Source organism: Ctenopharyngodon idella, chromosome 13, assembly GCF_019924925.1.
Source record: "Ctenopharyngodon idella isolate HZGC_01 chromosome 13, HZGC01, whole genome shotgun sequence".
NCBI lineage: Eukaryota > Metazoa > Chordata > Actinopteri > Cypriniformes > Xenocyprididae > Ctenopharyngodon > Ctenopharyngodon idella.
The window spans coordinates 21,577,791-21,603,382 of NC_067232.1; the positions used below are offsets into that span (position 1 = coordinate 21,577,791).

General features: G+C 38.1%; 1 long non-coding RNA gene across 1 annotated transcript in view; it reads right to left on the reverse strand.

The window, feature by feature from the left end:
- Nucleotides 1-23,171, reverse strand: part of LOC127524958 (uncharacterized) — a 302,506-nt gene extending 279,335 nt beyond the window's left edge. The window contains exon 1 of the long non-coding RNA XR_007933215.1: nt 23,070-23,171. This is a non-coding gene — a long non-coding RNA (uncharacterized LOC127524958). The remainder of the gene's footprint in view (nt 1-23,069) is intronic.
- Nucleotides 23,172-25,592: the final 2,421 nt, after the last annotated feature.

Here is a 25,592-nt window from a genome sequence, read left to right on the forward strand (position 1 = left end):
AGGATGTTTGTGGTATATAAGGAAGTGTGTCTTTCTGCTTAGTGTAAAATGCTGACGCAGTTGTTTTAGAGTAACAACAGTTTCATAAACCAGTAGTTAAAAGTACTGTTGCATGAGCACCCGCAACTTGAAATAATTCTACACCAAAGTGAATTTTAACCCTTTAAGTGATGCATGGCATCCACAAAAGTTGACAGATTTATAAAAGACAATTTATCCATTCAAGAACAGATGTTTAAACCATCACGCATGCTTTCCTTTTATTCTTACATATTATTCTATGGCACTGTCAGGTTTCCAAGCCCTATTTTTTTTAACAGTAAATAAATGTAACTTAACATAAAAAAAAAATAATAAAAAAAAATCACTTTTGAGTCTACTATGATTTTTGAGCTTACCAGAATTCATTACTGACTAGTTTTCTGATTCAGTCTCACTAAGATATAAGCAGAGATTCAGACTCAGAGTATAAATAAAGTTGTCTCAGCTCAAGTTCAGTGTTCTCATTTGAGGGCAATGACTGCCCAGAGCTTGCCTTAAAGCAAGCTTCCTCTTGTTTGTCATAGTGACATCAAGATGGAAGTGTGATGTCTTACTAATACATCTTTCTTTCTTTCTTAAATTGTTTAACAATATACAATAATATTTGCAGAGAAAATATTCTTGCAGTTTAGTGCTTAGTTTTTTTATTTATGATAACATCACTTCAAAATGGCTGCCTCAAGTGGTGAAGCACCAAGTACCTCTGGAATATTTGCTATAATGATTATATTTATATATTTTGAATAAATATTGTTTTCCTTCCATTATGCTCTTACTAATTAAAGTGAAGTCATGTTTTGTCAGTTTCGGTGGCAAACAAGGCCATGATTCACTGTAACAAAAAAAAAAAAAAAAAAAACCAGAAAAAAAAACAACAGTAAAAAAAGGTACTTGTAATTTTCTAACAGTTCATTGGGCCCTATTTTTACAGACTTTTTTTTTTTTTTTTTTTTTTTTACAGAGTGTTGTTTCTACAGACAACATTATAACAGAGCAGATTTTACTCTGGAAGGAAACTGATTGCTTGGTCGGATTTTTGGTGTTATGGTTTAACATAACTGTCTCAAAGTCACCCTGCCTGTAACATTGACATACAAGGCCAACTTTAATTTTTATTCAGCGAATAGGTGTTCTGTTATTGGATCAAGGAACATGTGGTTTCTTACAATCTTACAATTTATTTGTTGTTGTTGTTGCTGTTGATATTCTAATTTATTTATTTATTTTTTAATTTACCTTTTTAATTCATGTTATCTTGAGCTATAGTTTGGCATTAAAATACCCCAACTTTGAGTGGAGCTCTTCAATTTAAGTAATAAAAGTTTCTCATGACTTAACAGAGTTGACAGCTGACAAGTATGCTGATTCTATCTCACTGAGATGTAAGCAGAGATTGTGAAAACAACTGCTCAGAAGTTGCTTCAAAGCAAGCTTTCTCTGTCTCAAGTCATAATGGCAATAATGCAATATGCATAATGCAAGGGAACGTGTACATGTATTAAAGTCTTACCCAATTCTGACGCATTCTGAGATATCCTCACATTGTCCAGTTTTAACAAGTTTACTTTCTTTCAGATATGCAATAATATTCAAAATATAAGTGCTCTTGCTGCTTAGTAGAAATTGGTACAACAACAATGTTAGAAAAACTACTGCACGCACAGCACAACTACAACACACTGAATAGCACAGAGTGTATTAGGTTTCCAAGCCCTATTTTTTAACATAGTAAATACATTTAACTTAAAACTTCAATAAAGCATTTAAGTCCACCTACTGAGCAAATATTGTTTTGACTTACCAGAGTTCACTACTGACTAGTTTTCTGATTCAGACTCACTGAGATGTAAGCAGAGAGTGTAAATAAAGTTGTCTCAGCTCAAGTTCAATGTTCTCATATGAGAGCAATGACCGCCCAGAGCTTGCCTAGCTTCCTCTTGTATGTCATAGTGACATCAAGATGGAAGAGTGAAGTCTTAGTGATACTGATCTTTCTTTCTGTAATGTGTGGCTGCTGCAGTAAACTTAAAACAGACGAGAAACTTAATCTACTGAAACCATGGAAACTAACAATGAACGAGAACACAAGCAAACGGGATCAGGGAAAATGAAACCTAAACAGTGAAACTAAATATAAATAAACATAACCCTGACACTTTTTCTTTCTTTCTTTCTTTCTTTCTTTCTTTCTTTCTTTCTTTCATAAACCTGCTAAGAAATGTATGAAATGCTGAACTCTTTACTGGAATTACAAAAACAGCTGTATTAAAACTTAACCATATCCATCATGTTTTATTTTGTCCTATCATTATATATGCAGGAAACAGCAATCATTTGTTTCCATGGTGAAAAAATAATGACAGTTTTCAAACAGATTTCATGAACACTCCCCCCATCTTCCATTGGATGCACAAACAGATAGTCCCACCCCCAAACTCATGTCATTGGTTGAGCCAATGTTCCTTTGTTGTGCTGGTCAAGATGGTTGTGCTGGTGTTTTGCTACAGAGCCACAATCTTTACACTTTGTACACTCTTTGATGGTATGACTGTGGTAACTTTTCAGAATATGTACATGCTATATAATTACTTTGCAATCATTTTTAATTTAAATCTATTCTTTTTGTGTGTGCAAACATGCAGTAGAATCTGTTCCCCACTAATCAGTCATTTGACTTTTTGTTACACAGTGAAAAGCAAACATGAGAAATGCAATAATAGTGTCATATGACCCCAAATATTTAGAGCAATTGTATTAAAAATATACATTTTTAATAATACAAATGATATATAATTTTCCTTTTTCTTCTCATCTATAAGTTTATGCTGTGTTTTGGGGAATATGAAGTACTTTTTTTTAACTATTTACAGCAAAATTCCTCAATCACACCATTGGCATGCATATGAAATATTACATTTTTATGAAGAAGAAAAAAAACTTTAATGATGATCAAAATTAAATATGAGTTCTTTCTGGATATTGATCTAGGTGTTGGGGCAGAATTCTGCCATCTGCTGGTTAGAGAAAAATCTGTAGGAAATACAGTTTTAAAAAACTGTATATACTACATCTAGCAGAGGCCCATAGAGATTCATTCAGTTTTCTGGATGTGGCTAACTGCTCGTATAACAGCTTTTGTGATGTGTATTTTGAAAAATATACCTACACACATACATACATACATACATACATACATACATATATATATATATATATATATATATTTGTTGTTGTTGTTGTTGTTGTTTTTGAGGTCTTTTGAAGCATCTTGTTTTTGCAATAATGCAATAATCCACATGAATTGCCAGTAAAAGACAAGACTTAATTGTAATCACATATTATTTATTTCAATAAACCAAATGTATAAAAATAATTAACTTTAGAATAAAAAATTAATTTTAAAATTGTATATCTGTAAACTTAAAATTGCATTTGTGCTCTAGTACCAGGCCTTAATTTATTGTAGGGACATTTTCAGATTTATGCTGGATTTATTGACAAGTGAAAAATAAATAGGTTATTTTCCCATTCATTCTCAATTGGGGGTCACATTGACCCCAAACACCCAGAGTGTTCACTATACTCAAATGGCCTCCACAGTCACCAGATCTCAATCCAAAAGACACTGACTAGCTTGTAGTATCTGTGGAATAATGAGTTTTTAGGATGTTACAAAACCTATAGAAATGAAACAACTGAATTTACAAAAAAGCCAGCCATAATCATCTTTATTTTTCATTTAACACGATTCTGAACATCAACTAAACAAAATAACATGTAATTTACTAGAGGTTCTGACAATATATTAATTGCTGCAGTCTATTTAAAAATGTTTAATTGATTTGAATGAATTGTTTTAAAAAATCTGTTTGAATGATTCAATATTAGCCCCTTTCACACATACACTTACTGGTAAATTACCGGTAAGAGATAATGTGTGAACAGGACCTTTAAAATGGTTCTGGCAATTTACCAGTAAGGGAAGTTGTAACATTACCAGTAAATTACCGGTAGTGTGCTCTGTGTGAACGCAGAATGAAGATTACCAGTATGAGCACATACGAAGTTAGAGCGTGCTGATGTAAGAAGTCTGCTTGGGCCAATCAAAGTTCTTATGGAGATGCCGTGATTACTCTGCGCTGTTTACAGTAAGAGTTTTACAGTTTTTTACGATTGCTTAAGCACAATTTTGAAAACAGGGCCCGGTTTGTCAAAACACTACACACAATTAACACAACCCTACACCAAAGTAGCACAACACTTCAGATCATTTGCAAAATGGAACACTTTTGTCAAAACTATACACAACTTTATAAAAACAATATTTTGTTACCATACGAAACACACACATTTCATATGACTTTAATCTTTTTGAACCAGTTACACACTGCTGTTGCTAACCTAAAACACTTTTAGCAAGTCTAATTCTCAGTGATTAGAGTACTGTAAATGAAGTACACAGAGAAAGTGCAACTATACAATAGTTCACCAAACACTACACAAGACCAATGCTGCAGATTGAGGAAAATATCATTGATTTCTCTCCATATACCCAAATCAGTCAACATGGAGAAAACAACAAAACATGTCCCAGTTGTCATGCTACTACAGTAGTGTGCATAACTCTGTTAGCTCAGCAAACAATAGACAAACGTAAAATACTGTATCCAGTACAGGTTACAATTACAGTAAATAACAACAGCAACAACAAACATAAAAAATAATCTGAAAAAACTGACAATATTGTACATAAAATACTACAGTAAACATACTATACATTATCTCTTCGCCTAGCTGGATCTGGCCAGAGAATTTCATCAACATCACAAGCAATATCCTCATTAGCAAGACAACACGGGAAGAACCGTCTTGAATGTCGAATCCATCCTTGCACAGCTGCGGCGTCGACTTGGTCACAGGCGTCCTCCATGGCCTGAATGAGGGGTACCTGAGCCTGGGGCTGGAGATCGTAAACCTTCCACCGCCATGCAGAGAAAAACTCTTCAATAGGGTTTAGAAACGGAGAGTATGGTGGAAGGTATAGTACTGTCAACTGTGGATGGTGTTGAAACCAGTTCTGGACCAAAGCAGAGCGGTGGAATGACACATTGTCCCAGATGACAGTGTATTGTATCTGGTGTATTTCATTACCTGCTGTGACGATGTGGTGCAATCGGTCCAAAAATGCGAGAATGTGAGATGTGTTGTAAGGGCCCATTTTGGCATGACGGAGGAGAACCCCATGCTGTGAAATGGCAGCGCAAAGGGTGATGTTACCCCCACATTGCCCTGGGACATTGATTATAGCCCTGTGGCCAATGATATTTCTGCCTCTCCTTCTTGCTTTTGTGAGGTTGAACCCTGCCTCATCAATATATATGAATTCATGCAGGATTTCCTCAGCATCCATCTGCAAAACTCTCTGAAATACAGTGCGTGCCAGTGTTGACTGAGAGACCTGATGGACATTATTGAAAATGGCATGGTCACCGATAATGTTTGCTTGTAGTTCTCTGAGCCTGATAGCATTATTGGCCAAAACCATGTTTATTATCTCTCTCTCTTGTTCTTGCGTGAATATGGGCCCCCTTCCCCCTTGTCGTTCCCAACCCTCAATCCTATGTAGAGAATAATACATGTAACTTACTGTACAATGTCACAGGAAGGGGTATCACGAGTGCTGATATGGTGCATACAATAAGCGGCTGATTACTGTAACTGTAGACAGATCTTCTTTTACCTGTTTTCCTGTCGAAAAGTCCTTATGACAGATGCCACTGTATATCTGCTAAGATTTGGCTGAACTCTCAGTCCAGCCTCCCTCAGCGTCAATCCGTGGTTCACAACATGGTCCACTAGTGTTGCACGAATGTTATTTGATAAGTTTGGTCCTCTTCTTCTTTGTGCACGTTCTCCTCCTGCTTCAGGTCTTCCTCTGCCTCTGCCTCTGCCTCTTCCTCTTCCTCTACCTCTGCCTCCTTCTCCTCCTCTGTGTACTCCTCCTCTCACCCTCACTCTTCTTCTGACTCCTTCCATTTTGGTTGAAGGCAGGTGAACCTACCTGCTGCATTTTTATAGTGCTTAAACCTGATTGGTGTGTCTACAATTTAGCAATCATGTGTTTGTGCACCTGATGGCTGTGTTTAACAGATTGGCTCATAGGTGTGGTAATTTGACAGTCAGTGCTTTGGAATTGCAAGGAAGTGACATCATGATATACTTCTGTGTCTGATGTATACAAGTGTGTTTAGTGTTTTGCAAATCACTGTGTGTAATGTTTTGCAAATAGTGTGAAGCTGACAATGTGCTTACAGTTGTGCAAATCTAGTCTTGTGTTTTGCTCCTTGAGTGTAAGGTTTTGCTAATTGTGGGAAAAGTTTAATTTTAGTGTGTAAGCAATCGTAAAAAACTGTAATAGTTTTTCTATTTAAATATGCACTAGATGATCATCTTTGACCGTTGCGCCACTTCTAGCAGCTTTTTCAACATGTCGCGCTTGAGACCCTGCCTTCTTTTCTATTCATCAGCGTTGCAGCTCTGCAGTTGGATACTATTATGCATGTATCGTGTTTTTAAGAGCAAAAATGCATTCTGTTTGATCATCCGTTATGCCTGTCGCTTAGACGTCATTGTTGTCAAATTAAACAGATAGTAAAACTAAAGTGCTTCTCCTCATGCAGGCGAATGAAGACAACAGCGCAGCGTTTAAATATAATTTCCGATGACTGACATCATAGACTTTACTGGTATTTTGCAGCAAATGTGTGAATGGTCTCTTACCAGTAAAAAGCCAGAACGCCATTTCTTGTGTAAACAGCATATTTGTGTATTTACCGGTAAAGTAATTCTGTTAATTTTACAGTATTTTACCGGGATTGCTGTGTGAAAGTGGCTAATGAAAAATAGGCTACTTCACTTGTTTCATAACTGGAGGAATCAGCATTTTTGAAAGAATTTCTTGAATGAATGATTCAATGACAAATAAATTTTTTAACAGTCACTTGTTGCCACCTGGTGGCAAAACAATGTAATCGGTACATCATTATTTCAAGCGTCAATCTAACTTTCAAAAGGTGTTTGCCCTATTTTGATCGTAGACATTAGTGTTTAAATGCGAACTGTAAAATTGTATGCCAGTACTTCTGTTATTTGAATATTTGATCGAAAAATAAGCGTGAATCAAAAATTTAAACACATTTAAAATTAAATTGCACAAAACTGAAATATGAATTAAAAATCATCCAAATCACATGCAAAATCATGTTTTCTGCTCATATTCTTTTTTTTTTTTTTTTTTTTTGTATGCTCTTTTCCCTTCGCTCTCGTTTCCACATTCTGCACTTGCTTTTCCAAATTTTGCCATTAGAGATTTATGTAAATCAGGATGGACTTTAGCATTACCATTGGTCCACTAGTTCTAGATAGACAGCTCCTCCTCTAGCCAATCATTCGAAGAGGGGAGTTGACATCACTCCAGTGCGACTCATGGCTGCTGTGGCTAACTTGTTCAGGTGTGAAGATGGATAATCAACGTCAGCTGGCAAATGCCGGACAATCTCAGGTGATTTAACATAAATATATTGTTAGTGGGTGAAAGGTGATATGTCTGCTTTGTGAATTATGTCAGTTTTGTGGATTTCAGCTTAGGTGCAAGGTATTAATTGATCACTTTAATTTATTTTGATAATTTCACTTAATATTTTGTGTATATTCACAGACAGTGTCAAGGCTGCTTTTAGAGAGACTCTTGTCGCGACTACAGGAAGCCATGCAGCGATTGCCTCTGGACCTAGATTATTTATATTTCATTTGCACAATGTCTTGATATTGGTCTCTTAACACACAAATCATGTACATATGCCTCAAGAGGTAATGCAGCGTCTTTAAAACCTGTACCTTCAAACCTGTAACTTTAAACCTGTAAACCCAAAACTATACGAAAATTCCCTGGAGGGTGGTGGAGCGGAGACGGTCTTGGGGGAGGGATAGAGGGCCAGGCCCTTGCAGGGGGACAGGACATGACAATGGCGGGCCTGGGCCGTGGAGCGTGGGCGGACCTGGGCCGTGGAGCGTGGGCTGACATGGACCGTGGAGCACGGGGTCCCGGTGCACTGGAGGACCTGGTCCGTGGAACTTGGGCAGACATTGACTTTGGAGCAGTGGTGGGCCTGGGTCATGGAGCAATGGTGGCCCTAGACCATGGAGTAGTGGTGAGCCAAACTCCACATCCGCTGGAGCTTGGTACCCATAGTCCCCCCCCAAAAAATATTTAGGGGAAAGTTGGGCAGACGTGATGTAAGGAGGCTCTGGCGTGGGATGGCGAGGCTCTGGCGTGGCAGCCGTGGCAAGACGAGGTTCTGGTGTGGCAGCCGTGGCAAGACAAGGCTCAGGCGTGGCAGCCATAGCGTGACGAGGCTCAAGCGTGGCAGCTGCGGCGTGACAACGCTCTGACTTGGCAGCTGTCTCGGCTGAGGGATCAGGCGTGGCAGCCATCTCGGCTGAGGGCTCAGGCGCGGCAGCCATCTCGAGATGCTGGTCAGGGGCTGGAGTCCCCTCTGGATGCTGGTCAGGGGCTGGAGTCCCCTCTGGACACTGGTCAGGGGCATTCTCTAGAGACTCTGGAGTGGCGGCCATCTTGGGGCAAGACTCTGGAGTGGCGGCCATCTTGTGAAGAGTCTCTGATGTGGAGGCCATGTTGTGAACAGGACGTGGCGTGGCATGAAAACAAAACCCAAAACTATACGTGACACTAGATAGACAGACTCATTAAGCATTTAAAACTGCTTCAAATTTAAACTCTTCAAACTTCAAGATATTCATTTTTTTTTTTAAACTTTCTGGCCAGGCGTTCTCAAGCCAACATCGGAGATGATCTTGTCAAACTTTACTATCTAGTGTCAGTTTTTACTGTCTGTCTTAACATGTAGCGTAAGAGCAGACCAAGGTGTAGAAAATGTGGATATTGCAAGGTGGATGTTCATGGTTCAGGGCTGTGGCAGGGAAAGTTTCATTTCAGTTTAAAGCATTCATATTCAAAGGTAATTTCTTGTTTGTTTAGGGTAGGTAATTAACTTTATCAACTTTTTAAATTATAAAAGGTTGTTTTTGTCTCTTACAGACAAGAGACAAAATGTACGAACGGTTGTGGAAAGATGTGTGGATGCCTTTTTCAAAGTTGTAGTATGATGTTCTACATAATTTGAAAGAGAGTGGCTCTCTTTATCCATCTTCACCTCTTCTGTGCACATTATGTTTTCTTCCACACCAACAAAGAGACCTAGATTATTTTACTGATGCATGGAATGACCATTTCATCCATACAGAGCAAAATCTTTCCCCCAATCAGCTGTGAGAAATAGGAATTGCACAGAATAAAAAAAATAAAAAAAATCACAATACAATATATGTTTTGTCTATAGTGTTTATTTATTTATTTATTTTAATCGAGGACCTCAACATTTTGGTGCAAGACGGCACTTACCCACTGGAGGAGCAAAACACTGTAGTGGTCTGTAGTGGTCCCTCAGGTTTATGGAAGCATATGTGTAACAATATTCAATTTGAAATGTAATATGCAAAATGGCAATGCAATATGTAAAATGGCAATGCATTTCTGTATTTAAATTTACATTTTCCACACCCATATGTGCAACGTTTGGAGCAAAATGATAATTCAAATTCAATAATATAATTTACATTTGCTATTTCCTACACTAGTTTTAACATATAATTTAAACATATATTTTACCACATTATAAGTTGCAAAATTAAAATTAAAATGTATTACGGAAATGGTTATATATGTTTAACATGTTCAAGCAAAAATTGTAGCTAAGTGATCATTTAAATGTTATTTTTCATAATTGCATTTCCACTAACAGTTAAGACACTTGCGATTGCGTTTTCATTAAATGTCCCGCAATGAATGTAGCAAAATTCAATGCGGAATTGAAAATGCATTCCGAACTGATCATGTCCCTGCCCTGCCCTGTCAATTGTTGCATTAAGGCAGGGCCATGTGTTGGAAACATGGCGGCAGCAGAGCTATAAATATCGAGGCATGCTGGCAGATGAAGTAGAGCAAGAACAGAGAAATGTCAATGTTCCTGAAGATTATGCACATCCATCAGTTACAGAACCAATAGGCTACGTTATTAGAACCATAGATATTTATGGTTAGGACGTCTCGCACGTGCCTGGCTCTCATGCACCTTTGCTCGGTGCTTTACAACAGTTTACTTGCTCATAGAAATAAACTTAGACAAGCTGCCTGAGATTATTGCTTGCTTTATCAGTATGGTTGTATGTTTTTCTCTTTTTATTGTTCTGATTATTGTTTCTGCATCATTTATATTAATAAAATGATGTGTAGTCCATTTGGATTTGAAAAACGTTAACTTTGTTTTGGCCTTCTATGTGCCATTCAGGTAGGTGTCTAAATGTAAAATAATAATGATGCAACAGCAACCAATCAGCTGTGCTATGTAAATAATGACATAATCGCTACCAAATGAATTAAATACCTAACAGCCTGCACCATCTAGTTTTATGCCAGAACTAGGTAATTCTGTCATGACAACTCTCGGGAGATTAATATGGTAATAGAGATTGGCATGGTAATGGATATGGCAATGTCTATGTACTGTATTTGGTCTTGGCAGAATAGATCTGCTATGGTGCTGCTGCAGAACAAGTACCCAGACTTGCTACTGCCAATACGCAGGGGAGTAGGGACTGTAGTAGACATGAAAGTGTTAATGGGTTTTTTGCTTGTCACGTGATCATGGTTGGGGGTCACGGGGTTGCGTAAGAATGGGAATATTAGTCGCCTGTTCACTGATTAACGGCAGGGAGAGGGGGTGAGCAGAGATGATGTATTTCTTTGTTGACCACAAAAACTTTTATACCATCAAGAAAGATCAGTCTGTGCAATAAAAAGAAAAGCAATCAGAAGTACTTGCCTCACCGATATTTTATTTATGCGTCACCAATGCAGTCCCTGTCTTAGTCTCTCAGCGGCTTTTGGAAAGGACATAGTAGCCGTTATATTATGTCAACAAAGAACATTCTCAACGGACGCGCCAAACGGATTAAGCCTACATGATCGCATCAAGGAGTATAGGATTCTGCTCCACTAAAAGGAAAATAATTTTACAGCCGCCAAACGTCGCCAACGAAAATTGATCAGCAAAGCTCCGAAGAGAATCAAGCAAACAATCACTGCATAGGTAAGCCTGTTGGGCTTTGTACTAATCATCTGTGTAGTTTTGGATTGCGCGCAGTTTGAATTGTGAAGGTTGTTTATCCATTGGGGATGATCGTGCGGTTGTGTTAATGTTTGTTGTTTGGCTTCAGTTGATTTTGTCCAGAGCTCTTTGGCCTGTTGCACAAAGCCGGTTTCAGTTTCTACCCAGGTAAGTTCAAGATTAGTTTGAGCAAACTCTGGTTTTTCGGGCTTATGACGGTGGATTGGTTTTTAGCGGGGTTTGTTGCTATGGTAACTAACGCTACACGGCTAACCTGCTCCGGAGCAGGTTTTATTCTGGGTTAGAGATCGCAAACCCAAACTCGACCAATCAGCTGTGAGTAAAGTGACATGTAGCTATCTGATGCAATAAAGCCACTGCCCCTGTATCTCTCGCTCCAAATTAAATCAGTTTATAGTGAAAACATTTTAGAGACAAAATTTCTCAACATTTGCTGTTAATTATTCATTATATTTATATTAAATAAAATAAAATTATGAATGATTCATGACATATTCATATAATTAGGCCGATTATATTAATTGACAATATTAAGCTTTGCTTTTAAATTAAAATAAATATAATGCATGCATAATATATAAAGCTTTCAAACAGATTAAGCTTACATGTATTCTTTTGAGCTCTTTGTGAAACTATATTAATTATTTGGTCTATTTGTTTGATTCACATGCATTGATATAGTCAGATATTTTCTTTCAGCTGCCTTCTCAAACTTTCACTGCAGCAGCAGTGTTTATTCCTGCTTTGTAAATGCGTTTTATTTCATATTTTTCATAACGATCTCTTAATCTTCGGAAGCGACATGAATTGCGCGGCTCTCTCGCGAGAAGTCAATCAAACTGATGTTCTCCTTGTTCCGTGTGATTGGCTGTTTGCTGCACGTGTCAGACTTTCAGGTGCACGCACTTTGCAAACTCTGAATTAAACCTGAGTTGACAGAGAAAGTTTATACCGAGAGTTGTGCAACAGTTGAACTTGATCTAAACCAGGTTGGATTTATCTGGATTTGTCAACCGCAAACCTACTCTGAAACTCAGAGTTTGTTCAACTAGCTTCATGCAACAGGCCACTGGTGTTTAAAGTTTGTTGTTGGCGATCTGTTTGTGTTGAAAATAATGTTGCGATGTTTATGGAGTTGACAGCGTTTGATTATGTGTCGCTGTGACGTTGTTGGAGAATTTGATGGGATATGCGAATATTGTTGACTTGTTTGAAAACACGCAAACATGAGTGTTGATGACATCACTGGCTTTGAAATGGATTGCGGTAAAAGGGAAACTAAACTCACTGCAAAGGCCTTGGCGAACAAAATTGAAAGTTTGCAAAAAGAACGAAAAACAAGTGTCTGCAAGAGAAAAAGGATTAGTTCATGAACATTTGGAAGCAGGAGCAAGGTCTAAAGAGAAAAGTGTACAACAACGGGTACTCTCACAGCCTCATCCCGTAGCACAACATCCATCTAGATGCAATCCAGTGGAACAGAGATCACAAGGAAATGCATTAAATTCACAATCCAACGATGAAGAGCAAAATAACATGTTGGGCATAATGAGAAAGCAAAATGAAATAACAACGCTATTGTTAAAACCGCAATGTTTATCATCCTTGCCCAAAAGAGACCGAACGTGTTTGACGGTGACACATTACAGTATCATGCATTCAGAAGAGCTTTCATAAACAGCATTGAAAGTAAGACTGATAACTACAGTGATTGCTTGTACTACCTTGAACAATATTCTGTTGGTCATCCAAGGGATTTGATACAGAGTTGTCAGCATATCAATCCACACAGGGGATACATCAGAGCCAAAACTTTGTTGCAGGAACATTTTGGCAATGAACAGAAAGTTGCATCTGCTTATATGAATAAAGCTCTTTCATGGCCTCAAATTAAAGTTGAAGATGTGAATGTCCCTGATGTCTTTTTCTTAGAGGCTGTGGTAATGTCATGGAGGAAGTGCAATATATGTCTGATTTGGACATGCCTGCCAATATGATGACAATTATAAAGAAATTGCCCTACAGACTCAGGGATAAATGGAGAACAGTGGCTTGTGAACTACAAGAAAGACACGAGTTTCCTTCATTGATATTGTCCATTTTCTAGAACATCAAGTCAAAGTTGTAACTGACCCAGTGTTTGGAAATATACAGGATGTTCCTGTAGCGAATAAAGATGTGAAAAGACCTAAACCACATTCTCGTCCTGGAATTAAAGGAATCAGCTTTGCTACCACTGTGGTCGCTGCAAGCAAAGAAAGTGAATTTGAAAATACAGGAAAGAATAAGGTTGGATTTGATAAGAAAGAATGTCTCTGCTGTAGAGGTGCGCACACACTGGTATGTGTCCTCAGTTGGGAAAACAACCGCACAAAGAGAAGATTGGCTTCTTGAAAGAAAGTGGAGTTTGTTTTGGTTGTTTGTGCATTGGGCACATCAGCAAAGAGTGCAGAAAACGTCTTTCTTGTGATGTTTGCGGTTTTAAACCTCCAACTTTGCTGCATATCTTTCCTAAAGAAAAAGGAACAGATACAACTGAGAAGAAATCAAAGATGGCAGTGGATGATGTTTTAGTATCTAGTGGTCTTACTGGGGCTGGTGATTATGATTGTAAACTCTCGATTGTTCCTGTACAGATCAAGGCCAATAAAGGCAGCAAAATTGTCACTACTTGCGCCTTTTTAGATCAAGGGAGCACTGCTGTGTTTTGTACAGAGAGCTTAATGAGAAGACTCAATCTCACAGGAACCAAAGTGCGGATTCTTTTAAGAACTATGGGACAAGAAAAGGTTGTGAGTAGTCATGTTATATCTGGAATGGAGGTAGCTGGCTTGAATGGAAATGACTTTTGTGAATTACATCGAGTTTATACACAGGAAAGTATGCCTGTTCATCAAGGGAATATACCTCGAGAAAGTGATCTTCAAAGATGGCCCTATTTAAAGAGAGTTCATTTACCTGAGATTAAGGCAGGGATTGAGCTGCTGATAGGGACAAATGTTCCTAAAGCATTGGAACCATTGGAGGTAATCCGCAGCAGGAATGATGGACCCTATGCAATCAGGACAATGTTGGGATGGACTGTGAATGGCCCACTCTTTGGAGACAGTGAGAACACAATGGATTGTGCTCGGCCAGAAGTCACAGTCAACAGAATTTCAATTGTGAATTTGGAAGAAATGTGGCAACAGCAGTTTAAAATGGACTTCCCAGAATGTAGTCATGATGAACAAACTGGCCATTACAAAGAAGATCAAAAATTCATGGAACTGGTGACAAACTCTGTCAAACTTGTTGATGGGCATTATGAGATTGGCTTACCTCTGAAAAGGAGAGTGCACATGCCAAACAATTGGAAAATCATGGAGCAACGTGCTTTGCATCTAAAGAGGAGACTTCAAAAAGATTCTGTCTTTCTTGTTGACTATAAAACCTTCATAAAGGATATGGTCTCCAAAGGTTATGCAGAGCGAGTGCCTGCAGAGGATATGACACGTAATGATGGAAAGGTCTAGTACATCCCACATCATGGTGTCTACCATCCCACAAAGAAGAAAATCTGTGTGGTATTTGATTGTGGAGCAAGTTTTCAGCGAACATCACTTAATGCTCAACTCCTGCAAGGACCAGACCTTATCAGCTCACTCATTGGAGTGGTGACAAGATTCAGAAAAGAACCAGTGGTGATCATGGCAGATGTGGAAGCAATGTTCCATCAAGTAAGAGTACCAGCAGATGATGTTGATTTGTTAAGGTTTCTTTGGTGGCCTGATAGGGACTTGAGTCAAGATCCAGTTGACTTTAGGATGCGGGTACACCTCTTTGGAGCAACATCATCTCCAAGCTGCGCAAACTTCGCTTTTAGGAAATGTGCTCAAGATCATAAAGAGCAGTTCAATAGGGAATCGGTGGATAAAATCCTACATTCCTTTTATGTTGATGATTGTCTGGTTTCAGTGGCTTCAGTTGAACAAGCGATAACATTGTACAAGGAGCTTGTAGCCATATGTGCCAAAGGTGGATTTAAGCTCACAAAATGGATGAGCAACAGATCTCAAGTTCTGGATGTAATACCCCTGGACCAAAGAGCAAAGTCGGTGACAAACTTGAGCATAGATTGGGATTCTCCATCAATTGAGAGAGTGTTAGGAGTGCAGTGGTGCATTCAGTCTGACGTATTCAAGTTTAAGATTGTAATCAGAGACAGACCTCTGACAAGAAGAGGAATCCTATCCATGATTAGTTCTATTTATGATCCATTGGGAATTGTGAGTCCTGTTGTGTTGTCTGCAAAAAGATCTTGCAAGATATTTGCAAAGGAGATTTGGGATGGGATGATGTCTTGCCCGAATTGGTTGTTCAAAAATGGACCAGATGGCTGCAAGAACTTCACCATCTGGAAAGCTTTGAGCTTACAAGATGTTTAAAACCTCCAGACTTTGGTGACATCTCTACTGCACAGTTGCATCATGCAACTGTGCAGTAGAGTTGCACAGTTGCATGACATACTTGCTGTTACATAATATACATTCTCAAGTACATTGTGCTTTTATCATTGGAAAATCAAGAGTAGCCCCAGCGAAATCTGTTACCATCCCTCGTATGGAGCACATTGCTGCTACAATGTCAAGCCGTATGGATGTGTTATGGAGGAAAGGACTGCATCTGCCCCTTCAAGACTCCATCTTTTGGACAGATAGTGCTTCTGTTCTCAAATATATCAAGAATGAGACCTCACGATTTCGAATATTTGTAGCCAATCGGGTGACAGAAATCGATCTCACCTCTCAACGGAAGAACTAGAAACTGCTGAATTGGATATTATTAGACTCTCACAAGAAAAGATGTTTCCTGATGAGCTTGCTAGTCTGAAAAGAGGTGAAAGAGTAAAGAAAAGTAGCCACATTCATGGACTTTGTCCTGTTCTTGAAGATGTTTTGAGGGTTGGTGGATGATTAAGTAGGGCATCAATGCCTGAAGAATCCAAACATCCAGTTATTTTGGCCAAGAATTTTCACATCTCAGACATCATCCCGAGACACATACACCAGGAGGTAGGACATGGTGGTCGTAATTATATATTGTCTAAATTACAACAGAAGTATTGGATTACTGTGTATGTACAGCGATTAAAAGTACTGTCCCAAGTGTATCCTCTGTCGAAAACTGAATTCACTTCCAGGATGCCAACAGATGGCAGATTTACCATCAGAAAGAGTCACTCCGAATGAACCTCCTTTTACCCGGGTTGGGGTAGAATATTTTGGACCTTTTGAGGTAAAGAGCAGAAGAAGCATTGTGAAAAGGTATGGAGTAATTTTCACCTGTTTATCCATACGAGCCATACATATTGAAGTGGCACCTTCGTTGGACACATATTCTTTCATAAATGCACTCCGGTGTTTCACTGCAAGACGTGGACAAGTCAAGGAGCTTCGATCTGATAATGGAAAGAACTTTGTTGGAGCAGAACGTGAACTAAGAGTTGCCATTAAGGAATGGAATCAGTGTAAAATCAATGATGTCCTTCTTCAGAAAGGAATTAAATGGACATTTAACCCCCCAACTGGATCACATTATGGAGGGGCATGGGAGAGGTTAATTAGATCTGTGCGGAAAGTTCTGAATTCTATCTTAAAGATGCAGAATCTAGATGAAGAAGGGCTACACACCGTTTTTTGCGAAGTGGAAACTATTATTAATGGTCGTCCAATCACCAAGGCATCCACAGACCCAAGTGACTTAGAAGTATTAACACCAAACCACCTGTTGCTTTTGAGAACTTCACCATCATTACCACCTGGAGAATTCAAAAAGGATGATGTTTATGCTCGTAAACGATGGAAACAGGTCCAGTACATGTCAGATTTGTTCTGGAAGAGTCATTTTCTTTGACTTTTGACATTTGACATTGACCTATGAACTTGACAGAGAGAAACTGAAAAGAATACTTTACTGAACACTTTTTTTTGCATCACTTTTCAAGATTTGTTGCCTTTTTTTTGGAAGAAGAAATGTATATTTATATGATGTAGTTACTGAATTATTAATTTGATAAATTCATGTCTCTAATTAATAAAAGTGTAATTATTATTTGATAATAATTAGGGGCTGGAATGTAGTAGACATGAAAGTGTTAATGGGTTTTTTGCTTGTCACGTGATCATGGTTGGGGGTCACGGGGTTGCGTAAGAATGGGAATATTAGTCACCTGTTCACTGATTAACGGCAGGGAGAGGTGAGCAGGGACGATGTATTTCTTTGTTGACCACAAAAACTTTTATACCATCAAGAAATATCAGTCTGTGCAATAAAAAGAAAAGCAATCAGAAGTACTTTTTGCCTCACCGATATTTTATTTATGTATCACCAATGCAGTCCCTGTCTCAGTCTCTCAGTGGCTTTTGGAAAGGACATAGTAGCCGCACTTTTAATAAAATGTAAATTCTACCCCCGCACTTTCTTCGGGCAAGTGTGTTCACATAGTGGCCAACGTGAATAAATCTTGATTTAAATTCAAAGAGACAAGATAGTATATGCCAGAGATTGTATATTATCAATGGGTTTCAAAGACGTCACTTCCGCTATGCCCACCGCCATTTTTGTGTCCGACACGGCAACTAACACAGCAGCGCTTCATTGTACTGATGATAATCTTTAGCTTCTAGCGAGCACTCAAACAGCAACACAAAAGATTAATAACTATGATTGTGGCTGTCATATTAATAACATTATAACTGTATACACTATTGTAATAAAATGTTGTGAATTATTTGGGCTTAGTTGCTGTGTTTCGGCGTGTTGTTACAGGAAGAACGCATCCACAACAGGAGCTATATTCACGTTACTTAGTTCAAGTTCATGCGTGCATGATTTTGTGCAAATTTAAGTTGTAATATTATGTTTATCTTGTATAAATATATCTGAATTATCCTATATAGGATGTGTTCTGTTGAGTTAATTAACCTTAGCAAAGTGCTTCAGTTTATGGGTGTTCTCTTCAGCTCTAGCGCGAGCAGCTCAAACAGCAATGATGTTATCTAAATGAGACTATTTGGGAAAAATATCGATATTTTGAAAAAACATCTGTTATTGTTTGTGATCCTTATTTTATTACCTCCAACTGTGTTTTGTCCCTTAAAAACATTTCTACAGTAGTGCCCACGAGAATAAGGTGGATATCTTGTACATAGTCCATCGCCATAAACCGGATAAAGTGTTACCAAAAAATCTATTACCTAACAAAAATATATCTATAAAATAACATAAAATACCTAAATACAAACAAGTCATTTGGCAACATTATTTAGACAATAAAGAAACAAAATGCATGTGCCATGGTGGAATAAATAATTGGAAATAAGGAAATGATTTTAATCAAACCATATGTTGATGAAAATAAAGCAATACAAGTGCTAGTTATTAAAAATAATGCATTAATGTTTATGAAATAAATATAAAAACATATTTGAAACATTTTTAATATTACATTAATATTAATATTATTCTGTTAGAGCTGAAGCTGAAGAGAATGAACACCCATAAACTGAAGCTAGAAGGTTAATTAACTCAACGGAACACATCCTATATAAGATAATTCAGATATTTATACAAAATAAAAATAATATTACAACTATTTGCACAAAATCAGGCACAGATGAACTTGAACTTGTCTGTAACTCCGTATAGCTTTGTTTTGAATCTCTTACTTTTATTCATTGTTGCTTATTTTTTTATTACCTTATATGTAATATTGCCTACCACACTAATCTGACGTCGCTAGCTTGTAATCTTTGAATCTAAATCGCTGTTACAACGCATTTGCATTTGCAGCGCTAGCTTGTTAACTTGTTAACAGTCTCTCACGCGCTCCTTTTTCAACGCGTTCTTCAAACAGCTGTGGTAAGTCGGATCAGTCTACAAACACGGTGAGTCATGTCATCCTCTCCCAGCATTGCTACCTGTTCCATTTGCCACATGTTTACCATAGCTCTCTCTGTCAGCGACGAGGGATTTACATGTCATAAATGTAGGGAAATAGTCAGGCTGACAGAGAGAATCTCAGAATTAGAGACACGCATCCAAACTTTAATCGAGGATAGTAAGAATGCAAGGGCTTCAGATACTGTTTTGGATGCGACTAGCTTAGTGAACTCTGTACATTGTTCGGTTCCGGCTGTAGAGCCTGCGCAGCAGGGCACTTGGGTAACGGTGAGGCGGCCTAGCCGCAGAAAACACCACTCTTCCGTTCCAATAAGGACATCAAACAGGTTCTCCCAACTCAGTGATACACCCACTGAGAATCCTGCTGAAAGTGCCCTAGTTATTGGCGATTCTATTACACGGAACGTGAAAATAGAGACACCAGCCACCATAGTCACATGTTTGCCGGGAGCCAGAGCACCTGACATCAAAGCAAATTTAAATGTGCTGGCTAATGCTAATCGTAAATACTCTAAGATTATTATTCACGTCGGCACTAATGATGTTCGACTTCGCCAGGTGGAGATCACTAAAATTAACATTAAAGAGGTGTGTGAACTCGCAAGTACAATGTCAGGAGAAGTAATTTGCTCTGGCCCCCTTCCTGTTCGTCGGAGTGATGAGATAGTTAGCAGATTATCATCACTCAATGGCTGGCTGTCTAAGCGGTGTCCGCAAAATAATATAGGTTTCATAGACAATTGGAAAAGTTTTTGGGGCAGACCTGACCTGTTAAAAAGAGATGGTATTCATCCCTCCCGGGATGGTGCTGCTCTTCTCTCTAGTAATATGGCACATAGTCTTAGAACTGAAACATGACAAACTGGGGCCCAGGTCAGAAAGCAGACAGACTGGCTAAACCGACCGTCTGCTAGCTGCCTCACGTTACAGAAGTCAGAAAATTCAGATAACTCCCAACACATAGAAACTCTTACACCTAGATATTTTCAAATAGAGACTGTGTCTGTACCCCGAATTAGTAAAAACAAAAAACTTCCAAACCCATTTAATGGTAAAAATTTAATTGATGTTCAACAAATAAAAAATAGAGATAATAATGCTAAACAAATGATAAAACTCGGGTTGTTAAATATTAGATCCCTTTCTTCAAAATCACTTATTGTTAATGATATCATCAAAGATAATAATCTAGATGTGCTGTGTTTGACAGAAACTTGGCTAAAACCGGACGATTACATTACTTTAAATGAGTCTAGTCCTCAAGGTTATAATTATCGACACAATGCCCGTCAGAAAGGCAAAGGGGGAGGTGTTGCTGTAATCTATAGTAATATTTACAGTATTAGTCAGAAGTCTTTCAAATATAATTCCTTCGAAACTATGGTACTTTACGTAACATTATGTAAGTTGACATTTGTGCTGGCTACTGTATACAGGCCACCAGGACACAATACAGACTTTATCAAAGAATTTGCTGACTTTCTATCAGAGTTAGTACTAGCTGCAGATAAAGTCCTTGTTGTTGGTGATTTTAATATTCATGTAGATAATAAAAAAGATGCATTAGGATTGGCATTTGCAGATATTCTAAACTCTATTGGTGTTAGACAACATGTGTCAGGACCCACTCATTGTCGTAATCATACTTTAGATCTAATATTGTCACATGGAATCGATATTGATGCTGTTGAAATTCTGCAGCAGAGTGACGACATCTCAGATCATTATCTAGTCTCGTGTATACTACATTTAGTCAAGGCGGCTAAACTGCCTCCATGCCATAAATATGGTAGAACCATCACTTCTACCACTAAAGATTGCTTTATAAATAATCTTCCTGATCATTTTCATCGCCTTAGCATACCAGACAGCTTAGAAGACCTCGATGTTGCAACAGAAACTATTGCCTCTGTCTTTTCCAGCACATTAGACTCAGTTGCTCCTTTGCGTTTAAAAAAGATTAAGGAAATTAATCCAATGCCATGGTACAATGAGCACACTCGGGCCCTAAAGTTAGCAGCCAGAAAAATGGAGCGCAGCTGGAAGAAATCAAAACTAGAAGTATTTCGTATTTCGTGGAGAGAGAGAATGATTGAGTACAGAAAGGCCTTAAAATCTGCTAGATCTGCCTATTTTTCAAAACTCTTAGAAGAAAATAAACACAACCCTAGGTATTTATTTGATACAGTGGCTAAATTAACAAGAAATAAAGCTTCAACTTCTGATGTTTCCAAAGAGCACAGCAGTAATGACTTTATGAACTTCTTTACTTGCAAGATTGATAATATTAGAGAAAAAATAATAACCATGCAACCGTCTACTACAGTATCGTGTCAGATAGTGCATTGTAGTGTCCCTGAGGAAAAATTCAATTCATTTACTGCTTTAGGAGAGGAAGAATTGTCTAAACTTGTTAAATCATCAAAATCAACAACATGTATGTTAGACCCTATACCGACTAAGCTATTGAAAGAAATGCTTCCAGAGGTCATAGATCCTCTTCTCAATATCGTCAATTCATCTTTATCATTAGGATACGTACCAAAAACTTTTAAGCTGGCTATTATTAAACCTCTTATTAAAAAACCACAACTTGATCCTAGAGAATTAGTCAATTACAGGCCGATCTCAAATCTCACTTTTCTGTCAAAAATACTAGAAAAGGCAGTATCATCACAACTATGTTCCTTTTTAGAAAGAAATGGTATCTGTGAGGATTTCCAGTCAGGATTTAGACCGTACCATAGTACTGAGACTGCTCTCATTAGAGTTACTAATGATTTGCTCTTATCATCAGATCGTGGTTGTATCGCTCTATTAGTGTTACTGGATCTTAGTGCAGCATTTGACACTATTGATCACAATATTCTTTTAAATAGACTCGAAAATTATGTTGGCATTAGTGGAATTGCATTGTCATGGTTCAAATCATACTTATCTGATCGTTATCAGTTTGTAGTAGTAAACGAAGACATGTCATATCGATCACAAGTTCAATATGGAGTACCACAAGGCTCAGTACTAGGACCGTTGCTGTTCACTCTGTACATGCTACCCTTGGGAGATATCATTAGGAAGCATGGCGTTAGTTTTCACTGTTACGCTGATGATACTCAGCTCTATATTACTTGGCGCCCTGACGAAACTTACCAATTCACAAAATTAACGGAATGCATAGCTGATATAAAAAATTGGATGACCAGTAATTTCCTACTACTAAATTCAGAAAAAACAGAGATTCTAATTTTTGGACCAAAAACTTCTTCACGTAATAACCTAGAATATTGTCTAACACTTGATGGCTGCTCTGTTAAGTCTTCGTCGTCAGTTAGGAACCTGGGTGTGCTCTTTGATACCAATCTTTCATTTGAAGGCCATGTTACTAGCATCTGTAAAACCGCATTCTTCCATCTTAAAAATATATCTAAACTACGACATATGCTCGTACAAAATGCAGCAGCTAGAGTTCTTACTAGAACCAGGAAGTATGACCATATTAGCCCAGTTCTGTCAACACTGCATTGGCTTCCTGTTAAACATCGTATAGATTTTAAAATCTTGCTAATTACTTACAAAGCACTAAATGGTTTAGCTCCCCAGTACCTGAGCGAGCTCCTAATTCATTATAGTCCTTCACGTCTATTGCGATCTCAGAATTCAGGCCAGCTGATAATACCTAGAATATCAAAATCAACTGCAGGTGGTAGATCCTTCTCCTATTTGGCACCTAAACTCTGGAACAATCTTCCTAGCATTGTTCGGGAAGCAGACACACTCTGTCAGTTTAAATCTAGACTAAAAACGCATCTCTTTAACCTGGCATACACATAACACATTACCAATTTATATTTTCAAATCCGTTAAAGGATTATTAGGCTGCATAAATTAGGTCAGCCGGAACCGGGAACACTTCCTATAACACCTGATTGTACTCGTTACATCAGAAGAAGAATGGCATCTACGCTAATATTAGTCTTTCTGTTTATCCCGAGGTTCACCGTAGTCAACCGGATCCGGGCCGTATCCAGGTGAGACCAAGGACCTGCACCTTGACACGACCACAACGCAGCCCTGACGTATCAGCAGAGATTGAGTCAACTAGATCATCCACTGTAAGGGCCTCATCGACACGACAGCCATGACACAGTTCCTCAACAACCGTCCATACCGGCGTGATCCTCAATACGATCCTCAATTGGATGGAACTGAAATAAATACTTTTAATGTTGCGATCCTATTGGACTTATGATAGCAACCTGAATTGTAACAAAGCACTGTTGGCCAGAGGAGAACTGGCACCCTGACTAAGCCTGGTTTCTCCCAAGGTTTTTTTCTCCATTTTAACACCAATTTGCCACTTGTCTGCCACCTAATGTCACCTGATGGAGTTTGGGTTCCTTGCCGCTGTCGCCTCTGGCTTGCTTAGTTGGGGACACTTGACTTGACATTTGATATTCAACAGTGCTTTGATCTGCCTGCATTGACACTATTCTTTAAGAGCTGCTGTGCAGCCAAACAATGTACCAGTTATCAATGTAAAGCTGCTTTGACACAATCTACATTGTAAAAAGCGCTATATAAATAAAGGTGACTTGACTTGACTTGACAATCATCAGTGACAACTGGAGATTCACCCATAGTCAAAAGCAAAAGACTTCGGACTTCGGAGTGGCTACAGAAATTGAAATCTACAGGTAACGCTAATACACACTAAATACACATAGTCACGAAAGTATAACAATAATAATAATTTGCATGGTTTGAAGTGATCCGAGCTAAGCGATCGTTAGATTTAATCACCATTGGCAGCACAATTTATTGTAATGGTTTTTTTTCTCAGTTGGTCAGAACAAAAGTGGCAGACATGTTACTGGTGAAAATTCTTATTTTGGTCATACTTTCAAGATGTAGAATCTGTGATTCCAAAGTACAGTATCCACACCGATGTGGTGATTGACAGCAAACATTAGATTTATCCACGCTGAGGAGCCGTGCCAATGCACAACCCATGTAAAGATGATAATTCCACAAATAACTGCAATTGCAGGTTTCAAACAGAGATGGCGACAAAACTTAGAGGCAAAACTTACGCTTTAATTTTATGAAGTGACGAGAATACTTTTTGTGCACAAAAACAAAACAAAAATAAAGACTTTATTCAACAGTTTCTTTACTCTGTCAGTCTCGTAAGCAGTTGACTTAATTCAGTTCAGGGCTTCCATGTTTACGTCCATTTATTTTTTGCACAAAGATTATTTGCACAATTTTTTAATTTGAATTCATCATAACGAGTGCAGGAATAGACGTTTACATTCGCTGCTTTGAATGGAGATGAAGATCGCTGAATAAAGGCCTGAAATTGGATCTGTTCCTCGCAAAGTTATGGATTCTTAAAGATTTGGATTACAGCAAATGAATAAAATTGATGTCTTTTGTGAATTTTATGGTTCTATTGTCAGTCGCTGTATAGGAGAAAATGCCTTTTGTGTCTCACAGCAAACAAACTAAATATTACAAAATGGTTAAACGATTAAAGAATGTTATTCTTTTTAAGGTTTTAAATTGTAGTCTTGTTTAACATTATGTAATCCTCTGAAACGAGTTTGCAGGAGAAGTCACGAACAGAGCGAAATGTTATTTCATATTAAGTAGATGAGTAAACTGCATTTAATAAATATGACTAACAAGGTCATTGATATTACAATTGAATACAATAGAATCAAAGCATTAATGCCACGATTTTAATATTCATAAATAGGAATACATACAAATTTGTACATCGGTAAAGTACATACTTAAATAATTTACGTTTTAGTGGAGTCAATATTGTATGTTTCAGTGTGTGTGAAAACGCAAGTAAAAGTACGTGTGATAGAAATACCTAGTTCTGGCATGAAACTCTAGACGGTGCAGGCTGATAGGTCTTTAACTCTTTTGGTAGCGATCACATCATTATCTATACAGCACAGCTGATTGGTTGTTGTTGCATCAGCGGCCAATGAGCTTGCTGCTCAAACATTCAAATACTTGGCAATGTTTGCTGTTAGCAGTCTGCAGCGTGCTTTCAGATGGCATCTGAATCAACATCTAAGATAAGTAAAAATGATCTGATAAAAAATGATAAATGATAAAAATGATGCGCTTTTGTGTGGCCAGTTATCAATTCCTAAATAGAGCAACCTTTACAAATTTTAAACTAGCTTCATGTTAGAAAAGTTTTAAACTAGTGTCATGTCAACAGATGCATGAGTGAATCACTGAAGCATATAAGCAGCAGTTTACTGCATGTGTTTATGGAGCAGCGGTCTATTGTATGTTACCGCTATTTTATATGCTGTT